The 7,010-nt window shown below is 44.0% G+C and overlaps 1 long non-coding RNA gene across 1 annotated transcript; it reads left to right on the forward strand.

Annotated features, from left to right (window-relative positions):
- The first annotated feature begins 817 nt into the window (after positions 1 to 817).
- Positions 818 to 7,010, forward strand: LOC135365958 (uncharacterized). Its single transcript, XR_010414043.1, has 4 exons — positions 818 to 1,126; positions 1,459 to 1,740; positions 2,150 to 2,360; positions 5,994 to 7,010. It is a non-coding gene; the product is annotated as an uncharacterized LOC135365958 (long non-coding RNA).

Genomic DNA, 7,010 nt, shown 5'->3' on the forward strand with positions numbered 1-7,010 from the left:
TTGACCGACTGTAATTTCGGTTTCAAACCGCAGCACGCTAGTTTCGCTGTGACAACGTCAACGCAGGTTTTTGAATGGTTACCAGATGTCCCTCTAGTTTCAAGCTTTTGACCGTCTGTACTTTCGGTTTCATTTGACAAAAATAAATGCCGCGTCACAGCATGATTTTCCCCCCATTTGATAAGTACACTCAAATAATGATGTATATCAGAGACCAGACAACACTGTATATATTCCTTTTTTATTTCAGCACATTATTTTACTACTCTTTTATTCAACTAACGAAAGATATGTTACAAATTACCAGAGTCTTGCTTGACTTCATCCTTGTACAGAAGCAATCTGCAAAAACAAAGGGAAAACGAAACATCTTGTGAATGCTCTTCTCAATCAGGACAAAGTCTAGGATGACTCAAATCTCGATCAGGTGTCACGCAACAACAACAAGCAGCATTATCAAAGAATCGGTTAACGTTTTCCACTTTCCGATATGTCTCTGTTACTGTGTCATGCATTTGCATTGGAGTACGACGTTTGGAAGTAAATAACCCAGTGACAACAATCACAATAAAATAGAGGTGTTCTATACACACACATTTCCAAACTTGTGTTGCGCATTGCGACAACAGCATACAACGAATCGAGAAGCATTGCATGACTACGTATTGCGGTTACCAGCTGTGATGGTTTCGAAATAAAAATAACAAAAAGAAAAGGCATAAAGACAAGAGGTATACTCACATCCTTTCAAAGTTGCGTCGTCGATGAAGGTCTGATCGGTCTCAGTCGTCAACAGCTAGCTTATAAGACCCTTCATTTTTGTTTTATTTCAAGGGAAGGAAGGATCACGTGAATGCATCGTGGACAGCTTCTCCTTTCGCAGGAGCAGCATGTGAAATGCGATACCTCTTGCCGACGCGCTCTTTTTTCTTCTTCTTTTGGTATGATAACACAACCGCGAAACACCCGTCTGGCTTTTTCCAAACGCTCTTTGGGAACACCAACCACACACACACACAAAAGAAACCGTTATCGCCCTCGCAAGATGCATTTTCGACTGGTGGTATACGCTGTCTGCCACGTACGAGCTTCCAGCAGTGAGTGTGCCACGTAAGAGCCAAGTGATGTGAGTATTTCAAACCATTCTTGTGTTACAGTGTATCTTATAGCTAAATGAAATGCGGGCATGTATTTGTTTTAAATTCTTTTTATTGTTTCGCTCAGATGAGACAACAGATACATGGTAGCCGATTTCGAAAGAGTGATACCGTAACCGCTGTGCTTTCCATTCCCAATGAGTCTTGCAATATTGTACACATTGCCGGGACATCGTTCTATTACTTGCCTGGGTTCGAAGTTTATTTCACATAGCTTCGAGCACTCGAAGTTATAATAATTGTGCGCGACATTTGCTTCTTTCAAGCAATACCATAGTTGACGTGTATCATTTTGCGACAGATTTACTCCGTATCTCGTCGGATGACCATTGCTGAGCCAAAGGCGTACGGCAGTTACTGCAGCTGGACATCGATGGACGTAGATGTTATGGTCAATCTGAGTCACGGTAGTGCATTTTCCCTGTTTCAGTGTTGGTTTTGTAAATTCTGTTGTAGCTACGAAAACGAACAGGGAAACAGCACTCAGAAAGGACAAGGTGTAGCAGAACATCTCCGGACATCTATTTACCATGACGACCTACAGTAAAATGAGACAACTCGTCATGGATTTCAATATTTATTGGTAAGCGTCTTTGGGTGACAACCTATTTTGCAACAGGTCAATTGTCATGTCGTTTATGTACACAGCCAGGTAATGGTAGCCGGTCTTCATTGCGTAGTACATGATACATAGACTTTCGGCCACCAGTTGCATTACGTCGACGTCACGATCACCGTAATAGCTGAATATGGAGCTCATTTGTTTTCCCCATTCGGAGACCAGGTCGAACGGGTGGTCGGATAGGTGCTCACACTTCCTGTGTACCCTGGCATACATTGTTTTTGAAGACTCCCACACAGTCTTTTTCGCGGGAAGGTTCAGAGGCAGGGACTGGAACAGGAAAATGTCTCTGGTTATCTTAAATGCTGCGACGAGCACTGTGTCGTCCGTTGACTTCGATGAACCACATTCTAACATGTCATTCCAACAGGTATGAGGACGGCGACATTTTCCTTGGAGTTGATGATCCTGGGTAACGTCCCGCATGCCGCACACATCATCACCCGATTGGGACCAGGAATCGCCAGCGTTGGCTGGCTGTTCGACATCGGACCAGTGATCGCCAGTCATTTCGTCGTCGGTGGTGGCAGGTAGTTCTCCGGAACCCAAGTCCTTCTACGACTTCCAGAAGGTTGCAACAGGTACTGCACCTTTCCGTTCCGAACGCGTCTTTTTATAATGCGGTGGCCCTTTCCAGGCTGCAGACGTGTTAATTCGCTTGCATAAAATTGACCTTCAATAGGTTCTTCCTGCTGGTCACGTAAGAGATAGGTATTCGGGTAACCAATCTTGACTGCTCTCACCACAAAAATTTCACGCGTGAACGAACCAAGATAACTTTTGACTAACTGGTGTCTAGACTTTGCTAGAGATAAACTGATGTTCTGAGGCTGGAACGACATAGAAGGGACAGATACAAACAAAGCCTCAAATTGCCTAAGAAGTCAACGATGAAAGATGAAAGTCACTGAAAAGGTTAGCCAGCTGTAGGGATCGAACCCACATCTTTCATCGTTGACTTCTTAGGCAATTTGAGGCTTTGTTTGTATCTGTCCCTTCTATGTCGTTCCAGCCTCAGAACATCAGTTTATCTCTTGTTCAACAGGTGCCGCCTGCGTCGATTTCCGTCGTATGAATGTGTGTATGAGTGAGCAAAAATGTAAGAGTGAAAGGAGGGTGAGTGAGAGTGAGTGGCTGGTTTGTCGTCCCTTCAGATGACGCACCCCGAAAGTCACTGGAGAGGCGTGTTAGCTTAGCTCAATTGGTAGAGCCCTGGACCGGCAATCCAGAAGATGTGGGTTCGATCCCTACAGCTGGCTAACCTTTTCAGTGACTTTCATCTTTCATCGTAGACTTTGCTATTCTGACAAGCTGGCCAACGCGAAAACGTGGCTTCTCTGGGGGTTTGCTCGGAGTAGGATAGAGCTTTTGCCTAAATAAATGTTCACTTTCTTTGTTGACATCCACAGGCCGTGCCGACAGAGTTCTATGAACACGATGATTATATGCTTTGACCAGAGGCTGTAAAATTTTCAAGTACGATTTATGTCCCTGATATTCAAAAGCACGATAAAGTGGCGTCATAAGACTTCGAATAGATCGTTCTGCAATACTTGCTTTCGTATTTGAATTAGAGTGGAAGAGAGATATCCCTTTTGATTTTAAAAATGCTCCGACTGACTTATTGGTGAACTCTGTACCTCTGTCTGAATGAATCAGTCTCGGAGTCCCAATACGTCTAAAAGCGAGTCTCAGTCCACGTATAATTTCCGCTGCTCGTTTATTCTGCACAGGCACTACAGCAAGCATACGAGAAAATGCGTCGATACAAAACAAAAGATAGCGAAAACCCTTGTTGTATCTCGACAGTTTCTGAAGGTCTTTCAAATCTATTTGGAATATATCCTTCACACCCAAAACGATGGTCTTCCGGAACTGACGTGGTCGCTTAAGTTCTCTGAAGAGAGAGTACACATCACTGGTTTCCAGGAACTTGGCAACCTTCGCCGGCTTTTCACCGATCGCTCGTGCGAGTCGTTGAACACCACCTAGAGCACCAGGATGGTATACGTCCACGTAAGCAGCCATTAGCACAATTTTCTTCCACGAACACGAAGTCCGTCGAATGACAAGTAGGCATTTATAACGGCTGCCACGTCACCTTTGTACCAAGAGGGCGATCGATTGTGCAGTTCGTATTTTATAAGCTCGATGACGGAACTACTTGGAACAACGCGAGAATGACAGATAATCCTTCCCTCTTCATCTATCGCAAATACGGTCTTTAGCATCTGCAGAATGGCGAGGGCCTTCTTCCTGTGTCGTCCGGGAAAATGCGCCAGAATGTTTTCGTCCCGAAGGTAACCACAGTGTTCCTGTTGCGTTTCCAACGTGCTCAATACTGTTTCCATTCTCGAAGTCTCTTAGCCGCTCTTGTGATAACCGGAGAAATGCGTCGACGAGGTGTCTCAGGTGTGAACGTAGGACTACTGGCTGATGGCTCTGCAGTCTCCTTTTCAAGTCGAGATGGATGTACGATAAGTGTCGGTATATTTAGCTTGACCAATAGTGGTAGGATCCTCTCGAGATACGCGGGTCGCCACACATTTCGCGCTCTTGTGACCAAATAATAAACAAGGTCTACAACGTTGGTATTTGATATTTGTTCACCATTGACAATGAGCTCAAACGTTTTACTATTCCAGCCGAGCACGGGTTTTAGTAACCGCAGTAATTGGCTTGCTCACATCTTGTAGCCGCTGCTCATAAAATTAACGATGGCATCTTCCTCCTCGTCCGCTTGAATCTGTGTCTGCTCTCTTGTCGACGCCACATGATTTGTCTCCTCACCTGCTGCACTAGGCTGTCTTAATGTGTTCGCGGGAGGATGCAATAGCTTGTGCAAGTACTGGATGATCTCCTTGGCCTTGATATCATGAGGCTCCTGTTTATTCAATATCGACGGAATAGTGCTTTCCCGATAGGGAACAAGCTCGTATTTCTGCATTATTTAAATGCCGATTGCTTTTGCGATGCTTTTGCCCGCTAAACTTGAAACGAGACCTAACAAGGGGGGCAACAAAAATTGCAAAAACCCGCCGGACTGATGAAGAATCCGTTTAACTTTCTTCACATCTGCACGGTCTTGCCTGGAAGCCAGTGTCCTAATGGGTGTTGCAAAAGGCTTCAATTGCTTTTTAACTTTCGGCGGTACGTCGATGTTTCCTTTGCAGAGGTTCATACAAATCTCCCTGATTGTTCGTAGCTGTTCCCTGCTGGCATGTTGAATCAGGTTGTAACGATCTTCCCCTGTCTTTGCTTCAGCGATCATACGAAGGAAACGAATGTGTTTGTTAAGCCTTTTCATGACCTGTATACGATCTGTCTGTGATCATCCGGGAAAATGTTGGTCCACACCTTATAGTGATCGTTGCTCTGTTGAGACAAGTCGATAACTAAGTATGAGTATGGTTTCTGACACGCATCTTTATATATCGTGGGCAACAAATCATTTCGCCCGAAAATCTGCCTGGACAGCATACGCAGCTGGTCTGTAGTGCGTGGTGAACGAAATAAAACGAGAGCCGTGCTATTGAATTGTATTGTGCGATACAAAGGGTCGTTGACGAACAGGTATTGCGAGATGAACACAGCCGTGATTGACAGGTGGTGACACCCAGCGATATAAAATTCGCAGATTTCTTTGAGTCTTTGCCGGTCGGCTAAACAGTCGTCAAATATAAATAATGAGTGGCTATAATTCTCCGGATCTGCAGGGATGTCTTGACTGAAATTTACTTCAGGAAGGGTATCGAATACCGGCTGCTTATAAAGATAGATATACCATATTTGCTTGAACGGTTTGTCAAAGAGGACAGCTCTATGTTTAATTAGTCGTGCCACGAAGGTGGATTTCCCACTTTGACTAGCCCCTGAAATTGACACCGAGGCAGGCGTCACGAACCTAAAAGGTGCTATCACTGTCATTTCGTGCAAAGGAATGAAGTCTGGTCAAGATACGTTTCGTTAGATAAACAAGTCCGTGCTTGCAAAGTGCAGGAAAAAAAAAAGCAAACTGCAAAGGTAGGTTCGACTGCAGAGTTGACGATGTAAAAAAAAAGAAGACTCCTCAAGGTTGCCATGCTGGCAACTTCTTATATAAGAACTGTCTGACGCTCAGCTCCTTCATTCTCGAACCTCCTTCTGAGGAGGTATGGTGTTCAGAATGATGAAATATTTTGCAGTGTTCTAACATGTGCTCCTTTTGTTTTCAGTCGGTCCAACGTGTCCGAAGAATCATCGTCGTCATCATTGCATCAGTGTACAAGTAAGCATCATGTCTTCGTCGATCTTGCATAAACTTGACAAGCTAAAGAAATGTGGAGAGTTTCAAAAAATGGCGACAATTCCTAAAAACATCAAGTATGATGTGGTTGATGTTAACAAAATTGAAACGAGGTATGGCGAGGCGGTCTACGTAGAATTCTTGCGTAAACCGAACCTCAAACAATTCAGGGCTCTAAGCTCTAACGTAGTCTTGTTTCAGTTCGCTCAATCGATAGTCCGTATGCGACAGCCTCTGTACCTGGGGTTCACTATTCTCGAGCTGTCTAAAGTCATGATGTACGACTTTTATTATAACAACTTGCTTCGGGTAGCCCCGGACACAAGGCTCTTGTATATGGACACAGATTCTTATATCGTGATGCTGAGCGCTGAGAAGGCCCTTGCGGAGCTCGCCGATACCCACCTTGATACATCTGGTCATTCTTGTGATGACTCGATGTATTCTACGAAAAACAAGATGGTGCTAGGAAAATTTAAGAACGAAATGCCCCACGACCACATCCTAGGGTTCTGTTGCCTGAAACCAAAGCTCTATGCACTAGACCTCCATAGTAAAAGACGATACAATCGTGCTAAGGGGGTGAAACAATGTGAAGCCCAGAAGTTGCATTATTCAATGTACATAGACTCTCTTAAGCTTGGTGAAGTGTACAAAGTTTGTCAGAACCTCATTGTGCGCAAGGAAAATATAAATAAAAGTGTATGTGTTACGAAAGTAGCTTTAAATCCCCTAGACACAAAGCGTTTCATTTGTGAGGATGGTATCCACACGTTACCCTTTGGGTACGCATCCAATGGAAAGATGTAGACAGTTTTTATGCATATGTTGCCCTACCTGGCTGTTGTTGTTGTAATGCTGTTTTTTTTATATATATATAAGATTGTGCCTGTAACGACATGGAAATAAATACAATTTTATTGTGTCAAAGTACACTGCAACATGA

Source organism: Ornithodoros turicata, chromosome 1, assembly GCF_037126465.1.
Source record: "Ornithodoros turicata isolate Travis chromosome 1, ASM3712646v1, whole genome shotgun sequence".
NCBI lineage: Eukaryota > Metazoa > Arthropoda > Arachnida > Ixodida > Argasidae > Ornithodoros > Ornithodoros turicata.